Here is a 24403-nt window from a genome sequence, read left to right as displayed (position 1 = left end):
CAGAATTGAAAGTGGGTCAAAGAAGGATGTAAATCGCGAAAAACATGATTCAGGGGAGATTTTACCATGCAAGTTCAAACCAGGGGCAGAATTACCATAAGACGGTGGAAGTTGATGAGAGAGAATGCGAAAAGAGAAAGCGCCTGACATAGAAGCATCTTGATCTCATTAACATTGGATCTTGAGAGTCTAAATAATGGTACATTATATTAGATTTACATCTCTCGGTTCTACAAGTAAGCACAGTGATTGAAATAACTAAATTCATCTTCTGAAAATATTAAAACCGGGATTTTTCTACTAGTGCACTTTTGGCTAACAACGCTGTATAAAGCCCATGTCATTGTTAACAACCTTTCATTGGCAACAAGTCATTTGGTCAAAGCAGTCCACAGTAAAAAAAACTTTCATTAAAAGTAAAAAAAAACTTTCATTAAAACAACAAAATAAGCTACTTACCAGCTCATCCACTTCCTTGTTTGTCCTCAATCCACTTAGCTCCCCACTTGGTCGCAGGGACGAAACTGGAGGCTTACATCGCAGTGTTCATGTTGGACCAATTTCCTTCATAACATGTATTAACGGGGATAAAAAAAAGGATTGAATTTCTCAGAAAATATTACTAAAACGTTGGCTGCCACAGCAATGAAACTAAACTGATGAGGGCACAGTACACATAAAAGCTTTTGCCTACATCAATTCCGATAACTGATTCTGGCTTCCTAATAAATTTTTGGTTTATTTTGCCAAGAAAAAAGGACTAAGCAATTGTGGCTCAGGGAAGTCTATCAAATTCAACAAAATACCCCCTGAGGTCTATGTTGAAAGATAAAAAAAATCCTTTTTTGGGAGGGGGGAAATTTTATAATTTTGTCATGACAATAGTTGCCTTTATTCGCTGATTGGCTCTGAGAAATGACATGGCTCAATTACTTCTTTGGGAATGGGCATGGTTCCTTTTCAACTCAAGTTCCTTGAACGCTCTATGAAAAGTCTACATTCATAGACACACACACTTGCACACAAAAACATACACACGGCCTGCAGGTGTTAGCCACGTGCCTGCACTTGGGAGGGGGTGACAAAAGCTCGAGCGCATCTATTGCACAGTCAGGATCAAACAAGTGATGAATGACTTTAAGGACATAATATGTCGTATAACACTCCTACGTCACCACGGACCCCAAAGACAAATCAAATTGGGGCGTGCAACACCCCGCTGCCCCATTATGACACGCTTGATGGTGTCTCTGATGTCCTTGAGTGTCAACCAGGGGCCAGCTCCCCCAATGAAAGAAATCGTTTGTCCACTGACGGATTGATTGATATACAATTTTCCTCTCAGCCATAGGCAGACAAGATGAATTTATTCACGCTACTTTGTCGTGTCGGGCCACTGGGGTCATTTTCATGTTGCAAAAATAAGGTCGTTGTGCACAATAATCCATTAAATGCAGCCCATTTGTGAATACAGAGAGCAAAATTTGTGTGCTGTGTTGTTGTGGAATAAGTTGCCAGCAAGTGTGTGGTAAACTTTAAATACGTTTTTCAGTGTGTATCCCAAAACAGAAGCGAGACAATAGAACAGTCAGGAGTCAGTCAAACAAATTTACGTGATATTAATCTTACTGGTGTTTGTTTGCATGACTGTTTGCTAAGACATCTTTGAGCTGTGTGTGACTCGTTCAGTCTTGCAAAGTGAGATTAGTGAGTTAAATGTGTTCACAACACACTTTCTTTCCAATTTCAGTTTTATGGTATAATAATACAAGACAATCTTTAAAAAAAATGTGTGTATCAAACACACACATACACGCATAACGCGCATCTGACTGCAAACTATGGAAAGCTTTTTCCAAACGGAGGTGGCTCTCATTTTTCCGCCTCTTTTCAGGAAATCCATTCCACATTTTCCCTAAACCATTTAATCAAACAGCTTCTAAATGTGCAGCTATGGCACACAGATCAGAAATGATCACAGATAAGGTCAATCTGATACTTGAATTAAACTGATATTAGATCTACTTTGAATTGTGACAATTTACATTGATTATTTTCATAATTTAGCAACAAGTGGATGGTAATAGTAAGTGACTACTAAAAATTAATAGTGTGACAGTTGTTTTTTTATTTTTAATCTTATGTCTGTAAATGCTTTGGAAAAACACACTTCAGCATGTCTTGCTGATTAATGTCTTCAGTTGATAGCCAGAAAGTCACTTATGCTCATTTAAGAAAAATAAGTCGTGAACATCCCCTCACACTGTTGCATGCGAAGAACTAAGGTCATGCTGGTGGGGCGGAGTTGGAGGTGTGGCTATGTAGTTGTAGTAGTCCTAGCAGTAGTAGTAGTAGTAGTAGTAGTCCTAGCAGTAGTCCTAGCAGTAGTAGTAGTAGTCCTAGCAGTAGTAGTAGTAGTCCTAGCAGTAGTAGTAGTAGTAGTCCTAGCAGTAGTAGTAGTAGTAGTAGTCCTAGCAGTAGTAGTAGTCCTAGCAGTAGTAGTAGTCCTAGCAGACCTAGCAGCAGTAGTAGTAGTCCTAGCAGTAGTGGTAGTAGTAGTAGTAGTAGTCCTAGCAGTAGTAGTAGTCCTAGCAGTAGTAGTCCTAGCAGTAGTAGTAGTAGTAGTCCTAGCAGTAGTAGTAGTAGTAGTAGTCCTAGCAGTAGTAGTCCTAGCAGTAGTAGTAGTAGTAGTCCTAGCAGTAGTAGTAGTAGTAGTAGTCCTAGCAGTAGTAGTAGTAGTCCTAGCAGTAGTAGTAGTAGTCCTAGCAGTAGTAGTAGTAGTCATAGCAGTAGTAGTAGTCATAGCAGTAGTAGTAGTAGTCATAGCAGTAGTAGTAGTCATAACAGTAGTAGTAGTAGTAGTCATAGCAGTATAGCAGTAGTAGTAGTCATAGCAGTAGTAGTAGTAGTCGTAGCAGTAGTAGTCATAGTAGTAGTAGTCATAGCAGTAGTAGTAGTAGTCATAGCAGTAGCAGTATTTGTCATAGTGGTAGTAGTGGGGAGTGTGGAGGTGGTGTGGGCTTTGATTTGCATAGACTATTGTGCTTCACAAGTTTAGGTGTTTTTTTTCTGTCCCGGGCCCTTTTGGCCATTTACTTCCACTCTGGCTGGCTGTGGTGGGCTGTGAATAGTCTCAGCTTGGTGGAGACACAAAGGGCCTTTTGTGCTCTGGCTGCACCATATTCATCATGTAATGCCTGTAAGACAAATCTGATTGGACGTCTGTGTCACTTTGATGTGAGTCCAGAATGCCAGTGGCTCTGAGATTGCTAACTTCACTCTCTATTGCCTGCTCAGCAGCATTGATGCAAGGGTGGAGGCAAAGGAGAGTGAGAAGAAGTGGCTTGGGGGAGAAGGAAAGCATAGGCAGGGGGTACGACTCATTATTTGCAGGAGAAAATTCATAATAAATTTGCCCATTGTATAAAGCCGGGTCGAGATGATTGACACCACTTTGCAGGAGGCTCAACAAAAGCTCTGATTTGAACAAAATCCCAAATGAATGGGGCAAGCGTGGGCCCGATTCAAACCATTTGAATTCTCCCTGTCCCGTCTTATTTCGCTTTTCCCCATTTAGCTCACACTTACCCTCTTTCTTAGCTCTAACTCTCTTGCCTCTTTTGTCTTGATTTACAGGTTAATTTTACTCAAGGCGCTGGATTAATTACGATGGGTTAAAGCAGAGGCTGGTGGACTTCTTTGATAAAGAGCTGATGGTGTCACACTGGCTGCTAAGATGAAAGCTTGCACCTTGCGGTGGGGAAAGTATTTATTTTTTTGCTTGCTGTACATGAGGATGCAAACAATAGACCAGATGATAACGAAACTGTACACTCGCAGTCACTCAACTTATTTTGCAGTGCCAACTAAATTTTGCACTTTTACAATTGTGACTTGACTCCAAGTAAAAAAGATGTGATGGTAACTGCAAAAAACAATTCCAAAACTACGACAACAACAAAACAGCCAAATGCTTTCTTTGACGTATTAAAAAGAGCCAAATTACATTTCTTAAGTTTTAATGACAAAAGACCATTTAGAGCACAGGTGTCAAAGTGGCGGCCCAGGGGCCAAATCTGGCCCGCTACATCATTTTGTGCGGCCCGAGTAAGTAAATCATGAGTGCCAACTTTCTGTTTTAGGATCAAATTCAAATGAAGATTATAGATGTATATTATATTTCCTGATTTTCCCCTTTTTAAATAAATATTGCAATGTTTTTATCCATTTTTTTCTTTTGGTGTTTTTAGGTCGAAAAGCATTTTGTAAAATCTAAGAATAAATATATAAAAATATTTTCGGTTTTCCACTTTAATATTGAATATAATTTAAAACAAATGTTTCTATTTGAAATGAAAAACAAATGATTATTAGATTTTTTCCCTTACTAAGAAAAAAAGTTCAAATAAACAGTTTTATATCTATAAAAAAACCTGAATATTTAGGGATTTTGATCCAGTTCTTATAATCCAATTAAAAAAAAACCTAAATATTACATCTAAAATGGTCCGGCCCACATGAAATCAAGTTGATGTTATTACGGCCCGCGAACCGACCCGAGTTTGACACCCTTGATTTAGAGAATTCCTCAATTTTCATAGCCAGCCCACGTGAAAACATTGCTGCATCCTGATTTTGGGGTTGACATGGTTTGTTCTAGTTTGTGTCAATCGGTCTTTCCTTGTAAACACCTAATAATGTCACCTGACATTACCTGTTCCTTGTGTTTCTACCAATCAGCTGCCTCTCTTGTCTTGTCACACTCATCAAAAGCATGTTCCTCTGGCGCAGGCTGTGGATCTTTAAAAGTTTCAAAGGTCTCCAGCTCCCAGTGTTTGAAGAAAAATATTTTCACACAGTAAGTACAATATTCAACAGAAATACATTCAGAGAAAACAATGTAAACAGGAGAGACACTTAGATAACAAACTTTTGCATGTCAACCTTTTGCTTTTTGATGTTTGACCTCCTAAGACCCAGACAATTGCAAGGCATGCATTTTTATTTTCTCTTTGATATTTAGGCTAATTGGGACCTGATGAGTGTAAAAACAAAGAATCATCTTTTTACATGATGTAGTTTCTGAGAAAACCGGTGGACGCTAGGCCCTTGTAGTCCAAAATTTAACATTGTAGTCTTTGACAACCAAAATTGTGATGTCCACACATGGACGCCAGGTCATAGAGGGTTAAAATTAAGTCAGTTCTGGTACTAATTGTGAGAATTACTCTAAGATATACCCAGGAAGTAGTTCTTTTGGCACCCATAATTTTGAATGTCTTCTGTAAAATAACATTGAATCAATTATTCATTTATTCATTCATTTCCTGAACTGCTTTATCTTCACATGGGACGCGGGGGGTGCTGGAGCCTATCCCAGCTGACTTCTATTTCCTTTGATAAAATACTTTTGATCTCCAATTAAAAGATCTTGATTGTATAAATTTCCATTTCATCCCCCAAAAACACGGTAAAGTCAGCAGGATTTTGTATCTTGAGTGACATTTCATTCTGTTACGATTGCGCCGAGACGTCGTGGCGCGATCGGAGGGATTTGGACCCAGTAGCGGGGAAGCAGGAGGAGGCGAGGCGAACTGAGCTCATGACAGTAACTTTAATGACTCAATAACAAGGACTTGTACATCCCAAAACAAAACCGGAGCAGGGAGAACTGTACCTTTGCGACGATGTATGCAGTGTCACACAGGACGATCCGACAATGACTAACCACTTCCGTCGTGCTTAAATACACACATCAGAAAGTAATCAAGGATCACTCTCAGCTGCTCTAACCTAACGGCAAGCCAAGAGGGACAAACGAGCCGCTCCTGACACATTCTCTAGCAGAGAGCCACTCACAACTGGTAGCCATGGGCAAAAATGCAACTTTCTCTGCTTAGCCAACTGTTGCCAGCAGCCAGACAGGTTCCGTGTGGAGACAGCAGCAGGCCCAAGAGGTTAATAACAGCTGGTGGCGTCAGGGGCCGAGTTCAGCAGCTAAACGGTGTGTCAAATGAAAACCTGTAGACAACTGTCAGCCTGTGAGCAGACAGTGTGCGGTTAATGACATGATTTTTTTTTGGTGCTTTTGTGCAATAAAAGGATTGATTCAGTCAACCATGTTCAAAAGCGTGGTGCCAAATCCACCACTATCCAGTCTTTTCCTAAGTAACCTTTTTGCATGTGTTTTGGAAATACATTTTAGAGTACTATAGTTGCGATTGTGGACCATCATGGATCCGAATCCAGGACACCAGAATTGCGAGGTCAACGAGCATTCAATTCAATTCAGTAATGTTCAAAGATCTTTGCTTTATACTTTGTTTTAGACCAAGGGTGTCAAACTCGGGTTTGATCGCGGGCCGCAATAACATCAACTCGATTTCATGTGGGCCGGACCATTTTAGATATAATATTTAGATTTTTTAAAATTGGATTATATGAACTGGATCAAAAGCCCTAAATATTCAGTTTTTTATAGATATAAAACTGTTTATTTGAACTATTTTTTCTTAGTAAGGGAAAACATCTAATAATCATTTGTTTTTCATATCAAATGGAAACAATTTCTTTAAAAATTATATTCAATATTAAAGTGGAAAACCGAAAATATTTTTATCTATTTATTTTTAGATTTTACAAAATGCTTTTGGACCTAAAAACACTAAAAGAAAAACATGGATTAAGAAATTGCAATTATTGATTTAAAATGGGGAAAATCAGGAAATATAATATACATCTATACTCTTCATTTTAATTTGATCCTAAAACCGAAAGTTCGCACTCATGATTTACTTTCCCGGGGCACACAAAAATGATGCAGTGGGCCAGATTTGGCCCCCGGGCCGCCACTTTGACACCTGTGTTTTAGAGTATACTATTGTGTTTTTGGATCATTGTTTTCAGTGCACTTGGCAATAAAGGCTATTACTAAAAAATCCACTTAGTATGTATGGAATCAATTGTTCTCTGAAAATAGTTACTACTTGTGGCCTGTTTCAGTCCCTGTCTTGCACACATAGTGATCGTCAGATATTTTTGCATAACGGTCACTTTGACTTTGAAAACGTTAGAAATTTAAGAGCTCTGGATGTCTCTGAGATGACGGTCTGAACACATCATGTCTAGACTTGTCCTTTCTAACTTCTTTTTTAAATGCTAGTCTTTCTTCTGGCAACATCGGGAGTTTCCTTTCACTCAGCCAAACATTGTAGCGTCTTCAAAATGAGCTGGTTTTCAAATGTGTTGTCTGTCTGCAGCTCCCACTTTAACACAGTCACATGCACACCCACACAAAACTCCTTCTAAATACACACAAACAAATACTCACCGTTATACCCCAGAGTTCCCAGCAGGTTGGAACGTGCCCCTGCAGAACTTGATCAGTGACACACATGCACAATCCTCACCATGGTACACCATTCTATCGTTCAGACAGAGGCATTTGTTTCAAATGCGGATCCCTGAATTTTCTATGCTTTGAGTTGAGACTGGAGATAAAACCCTAACGATGGAGGGTGCACATTTTATTAAATGATTAAAAATGTGCAACAATATAGTACTTCCAGGTTATCCTGAAAATGATTCCACTCAACCTACAGTGCCACAGAGTTGAACACATTAAAATAAAAGTTGTAACGCAATTGCGGGTGTCCCCTGCCTACTGCCCACAGTTGGCTGGGATAACCCCCCAGTACCCCTACGAGATATAGTATAGCCTCATTTCTTCTCCAATTTTATTTGAGTGTTTTTTGAAATAGACATGCCGAAAACCAAAAGGTCTGTTTTCAAATTTGGCCCAGTAAAGGTTATTGCACAGGGTAAACACAAATAAGTAACTGTTTTCCTTGAAAAAAGTGGGGGGAAAATATCACTTTATCAGCATAAAACATTCATTCATTTTCTGAACTGGTTATCCTCACAAGGGTTGTGGCGGGTACTGGAGCCTATCCCAGCTGACTACAAGTCCCAAGCAGGGCACACCTGTAATTGGTGGCCAGCCAATAGCAGGGCACAGGGAGACAGACATCCATTCATACATAATAGGGGCAATTTAGTGTTCAACCAGCTTACTCTGCATGTGTTTGGGATGTGGGAGGAAATCTGAGTACCCAGAGAAAACATATATATATATATATATATATATATATATATATATATATATATATATATATTATATATATATATATATATATATATATATATATATATATGTTTTCTCTGGGTACTCATATATATATATATATATATATATATATATATATATATATATATATATATATATATATATATATATATATATATATATATATATATATATATATATATATATATATATATATATATATATATATATATATATATATATATATATATATATATATATATATATATATATATATATATATATATATATATATATATATATATATATATATATATATATATATATATATATATATATATATATATATATATATATATATATATATATATATATATATATATATATATATATATATATATATATATATATATATATATATATATATATATATATATATATATATATATATATATATATATATATATATATATATATATATATATATATATATATATATATATATATATATATATATATATATATATATATATATATATATATATATATATATATATATATATGGGAATTGAAAATACTGGTGCATGCAAAAGCACACACTAAGACGCAAGCACGCACCACAAGTCCCCTCTATTATCATCAGAGATGCCCTGCCTTATAAAATCCTGCCCCCTCCCTAAAACAAGGTAAAGGGGGATTAGTGAGCACCATTTAGGGGCTCCTTTCAGTCCTGCATTTCATTTCATTAGCTTGTGACCTCTCCAGTTAATTATTTTGATCTGGCCACAGGCCTGGCCTGCGTTTAATGATGCTGACTTACTCACCGCCCCCATCACGGCGCACAATACTTAACACACCCATTGAGGGCAAGGAATAGGAGGAGTAAAAGGGATGAGGGGTGAAAAGAGAAAGATTGAGAGTGGCATTTACCAGTCACCAGCAGCGGCTTTATGGAAAGAAGCAGAGTGATGGCAGGATGGCGTAAAGCCTTCAGACTTTTTGTCAGGATATGCTTTTGTCCCCTATTGATGGAGTGGCTCTCATTTTTAAAAGGGGGAAATTGTTGCAAAGCTTAAAGCTGATTCTGGTAAAAGGAAGGACGAATAAAAGAGAATGTATGATTGGAGGGGTGGAGGGAAGATTTAGACTTTAGGAATTATTTGCTGTAGTTTCTAGAAATGACTAAATAAGAATTGTATTTTTAAAGGCTGCTTTCTCTACGTACCGCTGGTCGTGGGGTTGCTGGAGAATATCCCAGCCACGTTTGTGGACCAGGTGGGGAACACCCCAATCGCAGTTTTTGTTCCAACCAATCCAACACAGGCAGTTTAACCAATTCGATATCTGCTGAAACAAGAAGCACCTGACTGCAATCCACTGATTGCACTTCTAAGATACCAGATTGGTGGAAAGGTTTCCCCTTATGGGTTGGAATGAAAACCTGCACTCATTGCGGCCCCCACCAATTTCGTTATACGCAGCTGTGTATAATGACAATAAAGGCTTTTGATGATGATTTTTGATTTTGTGGAATTACTAATTGCCCACCGTTGCTTTAGAGCAAGGGTGTCAGACTTGGGTTGCTTCGCGGGCCGCGTTAACGTCAACTCGATTTCATGTGGGCATATATATATACACATATATATATATATACACATATATATATATACACATACACATATATATATATATATATATATATATATATATATATATATATATATACATACATTTTAGATATAATATTTAGATTTTTTAAAAATAAATGGATTAAAAAAACTGGATTAAAAACCCTGAATATTCAGTTTTTTATAGATCTAAAACAATGTTTATTTTAGCTTTTTTTATATATATATTTAGATTTTACAAAATATTTGAACTAAAAACAGAAAAAAATGATTAAAAAATTACAATTATTGATTTAAAAGGGGGAAAATCAGGAAATTTAATATACATCTATACTCTTCATTTTAATTTGATCCTAAAACAGAAAGTCGGCACTCATGATTTACTTTCCCGAGCCACACAAAATGATGCGGCGGGCCAGACTTGGCCCCCAGGCCACCACTTTAGAGGGTTCAACCAGCCTAGCATGCATGTTTTTGGGATGTGGGAGGAAACCGGAGTACCTGGAGAACCCCCACATAAGCCTGGGAAGAATATGCAAACTCCACACCGGAAGGTATGAACCTGGGATTGAACCCTCGCTCTTAGAACTGTGAGGCCGAAGAACTAACCACTCGCCCACCGCGCCACCCTGCTTCATACTTTTATTGAAGCAATTCAATTGCCCATTGACAATATAATCGATTTTCCAAGAAGCATAATCTGCATAAATTGATGATTTAGTTTATATTTCTTTTCCTCCCACAGCCTTTCTGGTTCCTGTATTTGTCACTTCTACAGGTCAGTTTACTCTGTCTGGCTGTGCATGTAAAAAAGCATCCCCTTTTTGTTACAGCTCTGGGCCCACGGCCAAACTCCCCCTTAAAAACTTGAGCCGCACGCACACACATCTCTCATGCAAGCCTCCCCTAGCCCGTGTTGCCCTCAAATTGCAACTGACAAAAAAGGCGGATAGAAGCGCAGAGACAAGCATCACTTTAAAAGCAGGTGTCCAGACTTTTCAGTGCTTGTCCATTTCAAATGGAGACCCTGTGACCTCTGCGCTTTTCTAGCTGGTGGCGGAGGTAGCCAGTCAGAGGCCTAATCAGTCGCGTCAAACAATACTGGGAGGTTGAGGGCTGTCAGTCCTTCTTTCAAACTGGGTCTTCAATAAAGCCATAGCAGGGGAACCTCTGATTGATTAGTGCCTTTTTATTGAAGTGAATTGCACTGTGTGCGTGTGTGTGTGTCTGCATCTAGGGGCCCCAAGCAGGAAGCTTTATTTAAATCCAGCCCGAGAGAGCCCTATAATTATGACTTTTTCTTTCTGCTGGCCGGTTCAAGCTGACAGAGTGGGTTCTTATGGTTCACTCCACCCTCTCAGCTTTCTGAGAGGCTCAAGAGAGATTATTGCTGGCCCTAATAGTTCAGACCAATTGGGCTCATCAGCATGGCTTTGCAGAGAAGGGCCATCCGTGTCCAGAGTGTGGACTTGAAAAAGGAAGAAAAGGGTGAGGTAGGCTGAGATGAAGACAAGTCACTGTGTAATCCCATTTCGGATGCATTTAGCCATGTCAGAAGTATGAGCCGTCAATCTGTATCCAAACAGACAAAGGTGCATATCTCACGGACTCGGAACCTGCTCAGACATAGGTACTATTGGGAAAAAAAAACCTTGTGTGGTCCCATTGGTCACACTCTCACTTTTTTATGACCATGTTTGTCTCTATCAGTGTGTGTCTACGTTCATTCTACTGAAATCCCACAGGAGTGTCTTGCCTTCTATTGTTCAGACACACCTCTCGTTTGCTCAATGTGTGATTCCACCTGCTCTCTTGGTGGTCTCTCATAATTTGTGTACTTTCCCCTCCCTTTCTTTGTAGATTCTTGTACTCCACATGGTAAACACACTCATCTTGGTATGGCCTGTAAAACAAATTAGGTTAAATAGTCAGAATCAATGGAGAAAGGAAAAAGGAAAATATTTATTTTAAACAGTACTATTAAGATTAGTGATTGATGGGTTTAGATTAGACCATTTCACACAGTTACATTCGAAGTCTGGAAGTCCTTTTTTTGCCTCCCTGTAATGATTTAATTGCACCACTGTGAAAAGATTTTACCAATCATAAATGTACAAAGAAACGTACACCAACAGGGAGCAGCATCTGTGGAGAATTGATGATGGCATACATTCCTCATTATTCAGTCATACATCTTCTTTACCGCGCAGCCTCATAAGGGTTGCTGGGGTTGCTGGAGCCTATCGCGGCTAACCTCGGGCAAACGGCAGTCAGCCATAGGGCACACAGAGAGATAAACAACCATTTGCATTCACGATCATACCGCCACAAGCGGGAATCGAGCCCACGGCTGGCTCAGGCGAGCGAACCACTACATCACCTGTGTCAAAGTGGCGGCCCGGGGGCCAAATCTGGCCCGCTGCATCATTTTGTGTGGCCCGGGAAAGTAAATCATGAGTGCCGACTTTCTGTTTTAGGATCAAATTAAAATGAAGAGTAGATGTATATTACATTTCCTGATTTTCCCCCTTTTAAATAAATAATTGTAATTTCTTAATCCATTTTTTCTGTGTTTTTAGTTCAAAAATCATTTTGTAAAATCTAAAAATATATAAAAAAAGATCAAATAAACATTGTTTTAGATCTATAAAAACTGAATATTCAGGGCTTTTAATCCAGTTCTTTTAATCCATTTATAAAAATAAAAATCTAAATATTATATCTAAAATGGTCCGGCCCATGTGAAATCAAGTTGCCGTTAAAGCGGCCCGCGAACCAACCCGAGTCTGACACCCCTGCACTACACCATCAGGTGGCAACAGTCATCATTAGTCATCTTAAATTGACATTTCTGTCCATTATTTTTCTCTACGGCTGATTGTGGTCAACTTTGCAGAGGACCTGGCGCCTATTCCAGCTGACATTTGGAACATCCACCTTAGGGTGTTTTTGGACTTGAGTTCGCCTGACAGTATGCATGTGACAGAGCGTCTATTCTGCTTCAAAACATGTTAGTGAATGACCTTCTTGATATCCACTTGAGGTTCTTGAAACAAATTGTCACCTCTGTGTCAGTTTATATTGAAAAGACAGTTGTTGATGCTTGCATTTTAAAGAAAAATATAAATATTTATATTCATTTGGTTCACTTTCTATAAGCGTACTATAGCACAATTTATAAATACTTTTTTTGTTTTTATCTGGGATGAAAGGTGCAGTGGATTTACAGGACAAATATATTAAATCCAATAGATTGAGAAAAGGATGTCATTGAAATTCTTAAGCAGGATGTGACTACATTATAGTGAATGCAATCTAGTGTTTGTTATTCGGTGTTCCACAGAGCATTATAAATCCAGTTAATGACTGCAGACTAGCTAGTTAAAAGTTCACTGTAAATGGATTGATTGATACTAAACACACATTTTTAGTTGTTTTCAATCTTAATTTTGGAGTGTAAGAAAATTGCTTGTCCAATAATCGTTTCAACCCCTAATATGAACCCAGGTTTAAATGTGAAAAAACACGGGATCAAACATTTGTATTGGTTTCAGTTTGTATTGTCACTCCTCCAATGTTTTGGCAAACAAGGGTTTAAGGGAATGAGTTTCACCTTAAAAATCATGCACATTTTACACAGACAGTAAAGTGTCTTTGCTTAAGTGCACCGCTTTCATCTTGACTCCCCTTGTTCTTCTGAATAGCAGCCGAGCAAAAGTTGATGCAGCGATAGAGTCAATATTTAGACTCTCTTCAGGTGTGCTATTGCTCATGGTTCTCAAACTTTTGGCCAAGGCATTATTATGTGGGAACTCCCGGGATTACTGGTGCAAAGGAGTGTAATCCTGACACTTTGAGGTGCGTCCGCATCGCACATCACACAGCTCAGTGGAGTGAACCGTCATTGTTGTGGATCTGAGGAAGCCGCTGAGCAGCTTTCAGCTTTTCAAATCATTCCCCCCTTGTTGTTGATTCACTGCAAGGAATGTCCCTTTTCCATGCAAGAAAAGTGGAGAAAGAAAGGGCTATGAATCACTACACACAGATTTATTTTAAAAACCGCATCAGTTTAAAGTTCTATCTTGATACATTGTGCATTGGTTTCGGGTCATTTTATTGACATGTGGCTGCATGTCGACATGAAGGTGTGTTGGATTACAGCCTTCTCTTAATGACCCATCCAGGTTCATGGCCTCCGTATGCAAGTACGCACACATCAGTCGGAAATACTACCACACACACGCACCCACACACACACACAGACGCACGCACAAGCTTAAGCATTAACTGCAGGCACCACATAGATGGACAAATGCTGACATATTCTCTCTATTTGAACGCCATATGTTCACACCTGTGTTTAGTATGTCTTCCATCTAGAAAGGAATTCCAGCATGAGACCATTTATCAGCGGATGGTGGTGGTCTGGTGGCAAATGATTAGATATTGGTGATAAAGATTTTAAGTCAACAAACAGGCAGGTGTTGAGCGTTTCTTATTTTTAGCACACAATAACTACACGGGCAGATCTTTAACAGCAATAAATTGTGAAAAAAACCTTTTCCTCTTTGCTCCTCCTCTTTATGATTGCTCCCTCTTCTTGTCTAGCCCCTCTCCCATTGGTCAGGCGGAAGAAAACTTAGCAATGCTACATAAGTACAAAACCAGAACTGGAATTTGCATATCCAACTGTCTGAAAAAGTATACACATGACAGAGATGTGAGATGTACCAGTCATCAAAATAATATTGAGAATGTTGATGAAGATGGAACTGTGTGTTCAGGGATCATATAAAATGTATTTTATTGAACGGGAAACATTGGCTTTGAAACAGATGCTGCCATCAATTGACCACATTAAACAAGGACAAAATGAACTACGACTGCTCTGCTTCCTTTACCTGCTAACTTGGAACCTACAGGCATCCAAAAGTCCGCAATTGACCAACCAAGTAATTAATTGGCCTTCAGACAAAAAAATTGAAATCGAGCTACGAGGATTGATGCATATACATCTCTAAAATATACATACCAAATGTCACTGTGATCCGTCCACAATTTTAATTCCACAATTAATGAATCTAAATGAAAACAAGAATCAGGTGCCACAGATACTTGCATATTCATCTTTTAAATAAATATACCAAATTCATTCCCATCCATCCACAAATAATAGAGTGTAGCAATTTTAGTTCTGCAATTTATTATTCAGATAAATCAGCCCTTTGGGAAAAAAAAAGCTCCAAGCATATAGTATTTCATACTGAATCATCCACAAATCAGGGCTGCATAACAATTTTAATTCCGAAATTATATAATGTCCTTTTTTAAAACGTATAATGAAAAAACATTCGGCTTCCATCAATTTCACACTTTATATAATTGAAATGAATTGAACTGAATGCTTTTATTGTGATTATACATGTATAATGAGATTTAAAGCTTCACCACGAAGTACACAATTAATAACAACAAACAAACAGGCAAATAAATAATCAGTAAATAAGTAGTTTCCTTAACATATGGCAAGGTGAATAGATCACTGTAATAGAACAACTTGCTTTTCCAAGTCTATTTTAATATTACGACAACTTCTACAAAGTACTTGTCACATACTATAAACTGAAGTGGGAGCTATTGAGAATGAAATTGTACTTGTCACTCTATATTAATCAAAATCCGTTGCTTCACAGTGACATGTTGTTTAACATCCCCATTCACAGAAATGTGTCATTAAACATGCAATTAAACATGTTACCATTCAATTATCATTTCAGATCTCAGGAAAGTCTAAGCATTTTGGTTTAACATCAACTGATTTGGTGCAAGGTGAGCACTATTTTGGATGTCATATAACTGTGGTTGTGTGTGGAGTGACAATTCATCACTTTGTTGATACTGGAATGTTTGATCGGCTTGCATACCTACTGTGGGGTCTGCAATCACTAACCTCAAAGACAAGTAGACCCACAGCAACAGTAGCATTTCATCTTCCTCCAAGGACCATGCATGACTGAATCACCTACTGAAAGCGGCCCCCTCTGTCAGCTTTTGACAGACCACTGAAATGAAAGGAGATAGCATTCACATGCTAGTTTGAACACAAAGAAGGCACGTGGCAAGAATCTGTTCCATTTGTTTTCTGATCAATCAAAGTCGATTTTCGGTTTGGGATCATAGAACTGGCTTTGTTTGTCCTCGTAATGATTCATTCCAGTGATAGTTTAATCACAATAGACAACAGAGAAGTGCCAGTTGGTTTTCCTGCAGGAATTCTTTACTTTATAGGTCACATGCACATGGAACCGCTGCCGACTAGATGGGAGCTATTGTTGCGTTGCAACTGGTGGTTGTCCTGCATCTGCTGCCCACTGGGGCCAGATACAGGACAAATGGTCCGAAACTTAATTAATGCATACTATTCAGATTTTCCCAAGTAAATCAATTAAAGACTCCCTCCATTAAATTACGTTCTTTGTACAAGGATTCAATAACGCCAGTAAAGTAATTTCTTTCAATTGTCTGACGCATTGACCTAATTTCTGTAATCGTACCTCAACAGCCATTGGAAACACATGCACACACTTTCTTGGGTTGTTTGCATAGAGAGACGCATGTTTAATGGTTCCCCTTGAGATAGCTGCTGTAAAGGAGTGCAAACAGGAATATGATAACAGTAACAAGCCAACGACTGACGGTCTGGTGTGCTGCCACAGTTTGCTCAACGTAAATCAATAAGATAACGCGGGGACAGTGTAGTCTAGACCCGCTCCATCCACAGATGGAGTTGGTTTTAGGCTCTCTGAGCATTGTAGTCTAAGCCTTTGTACAAGTGAAGCTGATTTTTAGTCAGATAGTGGGGTCAAAGTTTGCTGTGTATATGTGAGCTGAGCTTAAGATAGTGTTCCCAACCTTACTAGTTGGCAAGCGTGCTGCCTTCTGAACTTTGCTCTCTTGCTGTAATGAGGACAGGTGTGATGCAGTTTGGATCAGTGGCATAAAGACAATAAAGAAAATGTACTGTATGCAGTAGATAGAGCGCTTCAAATTAAAATTCAACAGTTTAAATCGGGGCGGCCCGTCGGCCTCACAGTTTTGGTGTCGACGGTTCGATCCCAGGTCGGTCCTCACTGTGTGGAGTTTCCATGTTCTCCGTGGGATAGCGTGGGTTTTCTCTGGGTACTCGGGTTTCCCCCCCACATGCCAGCTAATCCCAGGGCACAAGGAGACAAACAACCATTCACGCTTACACTTCCACCTAGGGACAATTTGGAGAGTTGGCTAGGATGCATGTTTTTGGTAGGTGGGAGGAATCAGGAGTACCAGGTGAAAACCCATGCAGGCACAGGGAGGAGAGGCAAACTCCTCACTTTCCTGCTTTGACACGTTAGGGCCGAATGAACTTTCATCTGTCTCTGGTAACATGATGTCATCTTTGCAAACGCAAGTCTCGTCACAACACCTCATTTTACACACCCACTTTTGCCCAACTTTGGGGTATTTTGGTCAATCACTAGCTATTTCGACATTCTCCTACTGATGACACACCATCAGAATCAACGTGGGGTTTTGCGTTTTACTCAAAAACCCTTAAACATGGTCACCAGTTTGGAGAAATCTAACCCACAATCTCTGGGACAGAAATGCTTCTCCAATGCCACTTTGTTTGTGGTAGGTTTAGTTTGTGACTTTGGCTTTTGGTTAGAACTTTTTATATTTTCACTTGTTGTTTGGATTTTTGGGATCCAACTTCCTTCATTTCTCCCTGCTGCACAGGTGACAGACCATCGTTTATTGCACCATTTGGTCCTGGCCACATTTATAATTTGATCTGTGTATTCTTCTGTGCATCAGTGCAACAAACTTCTTTAAGTTGTGTAAGTTGAATGAAGGACCAAATGCGACACACTGTGTGTGACTTCTCAGCTCTCAGAAGATACCACAAGTGGGCAACAATTTTTTATAGTGTATCCATATTCTTTGTATCCGTAGTTATGGCACTTTGATTGTTTTATAAGACACATCAGATACAATGCTGCACTTTGCTTATTTACCATGTAGTTGAAATATACAATGGAAAGGGGAGTGATTATTTTGCCATCTCCTTGGGGGTACCAGCGTACACACACAACTAAGACATCTGGAGAGTGTGTGTTTTGGTGCTGGCAGGTTTAGATCCTCAAGTACCAAAACCATTTTTCTTTTGGGACATGCATCACGGGCCTTTGTTTATTCCACTCTTCATTCGATTAGCCTCTCTCGTGTTTGTTAAACATTTCATACTCATGATCTCATTTTTATTGTTTGGTTGTGCCGCAGATCTGTAAATTAATGTCTTTGCTGAGCATGTTGCATGCGCTGTTGAATTCATTAAGCCTGCTTGTCCCTCGCATGTGTTTGCACGACAAAGACTGACAGCATCCCACAAATGAAAGCGTGTGCGTGTGTGTGTGTGTGCGCGAGCGAGAGTTTGTGTACGAGTGATGCGATGGTGAAAGGCACCATCTGTTCCATGTGACAGTAATGAAGTGAGGGGCATTGTGGAATAAAGGCTTCCACCCATTCATCACAGCTGTGGGCGGGCCTAAGCATATTCCCTCAGTCTTAAAAGAATACCTACACACACACACATGCACAGTGAAATTAATTCTTGGTTGTATTCCCAGTCAGTGCCAGAAAACCAAGCCACTGTCGGTCCAAAGCCAATCTAATCAAATTTGACCGAACAAACTGAAAGAGGCAATACCTGACCATGTTAAGGATGAAATTCTGAAACATTTAGTAAGGGACACAAACAAATGTTGCTTTAATTTTAAACAATACTGGATGAAATATACAGTATAATATCTCATTGATTCCCTTGAGATTCCAATGGCCTTTGACTGGCTCTAGAAATTATTTCACTTTTTTATTCTACGTCCACGTAGTTAACTTCTATGATTTAAAAAAATAAAACACAGCTAAAATTATGGAAAATTTAGAATGAGCCAAATATTCCGTAAAAGAGTATTTTTTTGTCCTCCCAACAGCTAAAATGTGGCATTACACAGTTGGAGTTGCCGTTGTTTTCTTCTTAGTGTGGTGTGGTGTCTATAGCTTTGTTTTGTCTGTATTTTTTCCCACCAAAAATATGTATTCGATTGACAATGTGATTCTGATGGCTTATTTTCCAGGTGCCACATATTCATGAACTTTCATGGTAGTTAGAACTGTAGTCTCCTAGTTATCTGGATGACTATACCATTGCACTTTGCAAGTCTGCCCAACAGTAAGGATGTCAAATACTTGAATCCCAACTCTTGTACAAAGTTCGCATATTCTTTGTCCGAAATTTCTTTGCATCCTCTTACGGTTTTATGGTTGTTTGTTTACATGCAGTACCGAAGATGTCCATTGGAGCTTGGCTTCAAAGCAGAACAATCTCTTGTTCATTTGTATTATAAAAAGTCTCATTTCAAACAAGTCAGAAATATCGGCCGTGAATATTTCTTTAACTTTTCCATAATTTCTTTGTGTACATTCTTTGAGGGGCGGGAACTGTACACTTGGATCAGTTAACGGTTACGGGTTGGCTCTGCTTACATGTGTATGAGGGTTTAAGATAAACAAACTTAAGGGTCATGGATGTGTCAATACAAATCACTTGTGATGGTGTAACTGTCGAGTATACCTGCCTTCATTTTCCTCATTTTCAAATGTCTTTCATGCTGTCCTGCAGATTGGATGACATGAAACACAATGGCTTGTAAGTGGCTATGGCTATTTTCTCACCATTATACGAGATCATTAGTAGAAACACCACAAATACCTATTTTATAAAGGCAAACATGGGGAAATTGATTTTGTTGTGATTTGCCAAAGACACATTTACTATAAAGTTTGCAGAAATAAACATTAGGTGAACAAAGTTAGCCCTGTGTAGTTTTTTGACATGAGCAATCAAGTGTTCACACATGGAGTAGACATGTGAGGACGTGGCCCTTTCCCCTGCAGCTTACCTGTCAATCCCAACATGCCAGAGCTCACAGGCACTGACTTCATGAAACATTACATTTCACAGATAGACAGGTAGTTTTTCTTTTTTGACAACAGACTAAATAACAAACATAAATTTATTAGCATTTGGTTTCTTTTAAGCGCCTACCACTACTATGATCATTATAACAACAGTATGGGCAGAAAAAATAGGGGAAAAGTCAATTATCTGGTATGGAACAGTGGTTGTTAAACATTATTTAACGTTGAGTTCATGCATGCCTGAAACCAAAGTCATTAAAATGCGTTAAAAGGTCACAAATGTAAAGATTATAACATGTTGGAAGTGATCGCCCATCTACATTCACACTGATTCATGCATTCATTCTTTTTCTGAACCACTTTATCCTCAGTAGGGTTGCAGGGGGTGCCGCAGGCTATCCCTGCTGACTTTGGGCTAGAAGCGGGGGACACCCTGAATCGATGGCCAGCCAATTGCAGGGCACAATCACAATGATCTTTTTTTTAAAGTTATTGAAGCACTGCGAACATCTCCCGTAACAAATAATTGATGCCATTATTTTGAGAAGAATCAAGTTTATGAAAATTGTGGTTTGAAATTTCTGTTTTGTTCATATATATATGACAAATTTTGTGTTTGCAGAACCAATACTTGAATAATTTTTAACAAATAGTTCCTTAAATGCTTAAAACTCCATTATTATGAAAATGTGCAGAAACAGGCAAATACATCTTGAACTGCTGCTAAATAGCAGTATAGTATCAACTTTAAAGCCTAATTCTGGGGGTCAACTGAACAAAACTTATGGTTCACGTAGAAATATTGTGTAGATGACTACTAAACGTACACTTCAAGTATTTGTTCCAAGCTCCAGGTGAGAGCTGCTATATACGTGAAATTGTACAACTTTTGTCTTCCACAACAGGAAGCAAATCTTTACAGAGCTAAATAAATACATGTTTGGTTAATTTGGAACTCAAACGCTGGCAGGTGTCAGAATGACATATTGTGCAAATCTGATGTGGAAAAAACGTTGGCTGCTTAAGAATGCAAGATCAAGTGACAAAAACAAACCCTGAGCAAAAATTGTACTCATTTTAATTGGATTTTCAATCAGCCAGGGTTGTGGAAATCAGTGTGGAAAATGAAGCATGTCGTTAATGTTGGTTGACTTCAACAGCACAAGAGCACTTACAGTTTATTCCATTTTGGAGGGAAATAATAGTGTGCGTAGTGACATTAAACGATTCAGGTCATTGAACACAAGTGGCAGGTAATAAAAATAACATAATCTACTTTTCATGTTAATATATGTTAATGTATAGTAATAATATGCCAAATTCTAACAGCTTCTCGTCGCAGACCACAGAAGGCGTTGCTGTTCCCCTCAGTTCAAAACTGGTATAGTGATGTTTATAGTATATAGTTCATTTCCCAGAATCACTTTGAAACAAGGGCTGGCTGATGGTGCGGTGGTTCTTTTTATAATCTTAATATTATGAGATTACAATCAAACTATTATATTAACATTGAAATATGACAAACAATAAATTTATGTAGTCTTGTACTATTACAAGATTCTAATCATAATATTATGAGATTAAAGCCATTCTGTTGTTTATTTTGCTGTAAAGTGGACCAATAGTTGTTTGGTTTGCCGAGCTTCAAGTTTTGTCGACATTCAGTCTGTGTGAGCACAAAATGGCTCTTTGCGTAATGTTAGAAGATTGAAGTAATATTGGGAGCAATTCATGACATAATGATACAAGATATGAGTCATCTTCTTGGTTTTAAGTTATGTGAACCAGAAGTTGTTTGGTTTCAAGGGCATCAACTTTTGGCGACGTCTAGTCTGTGTGGGCACAACATTGCTTTTTGCATAATATTAGTAGATTTAAAAAATATTGCGAGAAAAGTCATAAAATTATGAACTTAAAAACGCTACATTACTTATTTTTTACATCAAACGAACCGTAAATTGCTCGAAGTCCGCAGACTCAACTTTTGGTGACATTAGGTCGGTGTGAAAATTTTAATTTTGGAATAATTTGGGGGATTTAATTGATACCTGTTGATAAAACAGTTGAGAACGACTTTATATTTTTAATATAGGCGACATAGTTTTCAATTAGAACATTTTCATATGGTGGCGTGCCTTGAAAATTTTTCAATGCAAAAAAGTGTCCCACAGCTCAAAAAAGTATTTCGCCCAAAGACAGCTGGGGTAAGATCCAGCAACCCGGGATAGGGATAAGCGGTGTTAAAAATAAATGAATAGATGAAAACATGCATATTGACATATTGACTTTCTGGTCCCTCGTGAGCCAGAGCTGAGCACAGCAACACTGGCAGCGACAACCGGCAGTTATTTCTTTTGCTTGACAGAGCTGTCAGAATAAATTGACCTGGCCAACACTGTCAGGAGTGCAGGGTACGCATCCCTTCATCCAAGAATTGGAGGGTGCAACCTTAGAGGTGTCTTTATTCAAAAGGCGGACACATCCACGCAAGAAGCACTACCGCAGACTTGCAAACAAATAGAGAGTGACACTGCCAGCAAGTGTAGTGGAAGATGGTCTGATGGTCCCCGCGAGTCATCCGTCCTGTTAGTCACGCTTCTGAGGTGTTCACCCTCCAGGACACAAGTTTTACCATAGACTCGACCATAAAATAGAATGTATAATTCAGTAACCTAAACAACACTTAAATGTTACTACAAATAATTTTTAATAATTGCCAATCTTAGATTTCAGCCATCTGCAGCCACGTTAATTCATATTCAAATACATCTTTTCTCCGGGCTAGGTTGTTTTTCAGCAGCTATGGAGAACAAGAGCGGACCTGCCTTGTACCAAACACTAGGTTACAGGAGCATCCCCTAACTGCCAAATTGCTAGTTTGTGTGCGCAACTATGCAAATTCCAAGTGCAAGTTACAGTATGACTTTTTATGGGTTTCATTTGTAGTTCGACAAAAAAGCAAGCACTAAAAACTTATTAATTGAACTTGCTAAAAGGCCTACTACGGTCTGTCCCTGTTCGTAATTCTTAGTTATTATTATATATCAACAAACTGATGAAATTCATTTAAGTCAAATTCGATGAAAAAAAGATTACAGATACGTACAGTTACAGATTAGATGACTACACAATAGTAGATGTACGACACGTGTCAAAGTGGTGGGCCGGGGGCCAAATCTGGCCCGCCGCATCATTTTGTGTGGCCCGGGAAAGTAAATCATGAGTGCCGACTTTCTGTTTTAGGATCAAATTAAAATAAAAGAGTATAGATGTATATTCAATTTCCTGATTTTCCCCCTTTTAAATCAACAATTGTAATTTTTTAATCAATTTTTCTCTGTTTTTAGTTCAAAAATCATTTTGTAAAATCTAAAAATATATTAAAAAGCTAAAATAAACATTGTTTTAGATCTATAAAAAAACTGAATATTCAGGTCTTTTAATCCAGTTCTTTTAATCCATTTATAATAAAAAAATCTAAATATTATATCTAAAATGGTCCGGCCCACGTGAAATCAAGTTGACATTAAAGCGGCCCGCGAACCAACCCGAGTCTGACACCCTTGATAGACAAAAACACAGTGAAATACAAATACAAAGTCACTGTTAAAATCATCAAACTGAAATAGACTGCGCCCTGTGTAGTGTAAATAGAAAGACAGGCATGTCCTCCAGTATGTTGTGTGAGTGTCCCATAGAATGAAAGAACGGCAGTTGGTCTACACTTTGATGTCTGTGGCCGACACTTTTTTTTTTTTTTGGGTGGAGCCAGATAAGGATTACCCAAAACATCAGATTGCTCAGCATGGAACTCCCCGACTGGATACCATCAAATGGCACTGTGTTGCTGTGATGTGAAAAAAAAAGTCCTTTATTCTGTTATTATTAAAAGTCTGACACATTAATGCAAAGGATATTGCGTGGATAAATTGATATTATGATTTGTTGTCACGCTAGTGGTGACGCACTGGAGTGAACTCACTAGGGCTTATCGTATTACATTTAAGAAAAATATACATCTATGCATTTCCAATGTGGAATGGTCATTTCAGTACTTCTTCTGTGGTTACAAGTGGATACAAAACCAATCAAATTTCAGCCTGTCTGTTTGCCAGATAAACAACAACAACAACAACAACTTTTTGAATTTTATCCCAGGTAAAACCTGGACTCATCACCGGGGAAAATAAAGCCAAAAGCACCTTTAGTAGCAAATCAGAAGACTAACTACCCGAAAAAAAGCTTCTGTCTGTGGGGAATCTGACACCTGCATGCTGACAATAGAAATGATAACTTCTGAATTATAGTTGATGAGTTTCTATGAGATATTTTGATTTTTACTAAGCTTATGTAAAATGTTACAGTCGTACACAGTTTTACTTTGTTTAGCAACTTACTTAATTTCATTCCCAAATTTTCCCAGCCAATTAACATCCGAAACAGGTCTCATTGGTAGAACCTCTAGGTCAGGGGTGGCCAAGTCCGGTCCTCGAGAGCCCCTATCCGGTCTGTTTTCCATATCTCCCTCCACCAACACACCTGAATCAAATAATCTGGATCGTTATCAAGCTTCTGGAAAGCTTGCTGATGAGTTGATCATTTGATTCAGGTGTGGTAGAGGAGGGAGATTCAG

The 24403-nt window shown here is 38.5% G+C and overlaps 1 protein-coding gene and 2 long non-coding RNA genes across 6 annotated transcripts in view; all 3 read right to left on the bottom strand.

Annotated features, from left to right (window-relative positions):
• The window catches only part of irf7 (interferon regulatory factor 7), a 42710-nt gene extending 37875 nt beyond the window's left edge, over positions 1-4835 (bottom strand). For all 3 annotated transcript variants that reach the window (XM_077595828.1, XM_077595830.1, XM_077595831.1), the window contains exons 1-2: positions 4715-4835; positions 460-564 (exon numbers count right to left, since the gene is read on the bottom strand). The gene's annotated coding sequence lies outside the window, so the exon portion shown is untranslated. The remainder of the gene's footprint in view (positions 1-459; positions 565-4714) is intronic.
• A 1064-nt stretch (positions 4836-5899) lies between these two features.
• On the bottom strand, positions 5900-9495 carry LOC144071076 (uncharacterized). Its single transcript, XR_013299535.1, has 3 exons — positions 9351-9495; positions 7331-7423; positions 5900-6039 (listed from the first exon to the last, which is right to left on the bottom strand). It is a non-coding gene; the product is annotated as an uncharacterized LOC144071076 (long non-coding RNA).
• A 1491-nt stretch (positions 9496-10986) lies between these two features.
• On the bottom strand, positions 10987-24287 carry LOC144071925 (uncharacterized). Of its 2 annotated transcripts, none has more exons than XR_013299775.1 (3): positions 24168-24287; positions 15704-15815; positions 10987-11656 (listed from the first exon to the last, which is right to left on the bottom strand). It is a non-coding gene; the product is annotated as an uncharacterized LOC144071925 (long non-coding RNA). The 2 variants fall into 2 exon arrangements; XR_013299774.1 differs by lacking the exon at positions 10987-11656 and adding an exon at positions 13570-13744.
• Positions 24288-24403: the final 116 nt, after the last annotated feature.

The sequence above is a fragment of the Stigmatopora argus genome, chromosome 3 (genome assembly GCF_051989625.1).
Source record: "Stigmatopora argus isolate UIUO_Sarg chromosome 3, RoL_Sarg_1.0, whole genome shotgun sequence".
Taxonomy (NCBI): Eukaryota; Metazoa; Chordata; class Actinopteri; order Syngnathiformes; family Syngnathidae; genus Stigmatopora; species Stigmatopora argus.
Note: the sequence above shows the minus strand (reverse complement) of the source record. Positions and strands in the feature narration are given on the sequence as shown.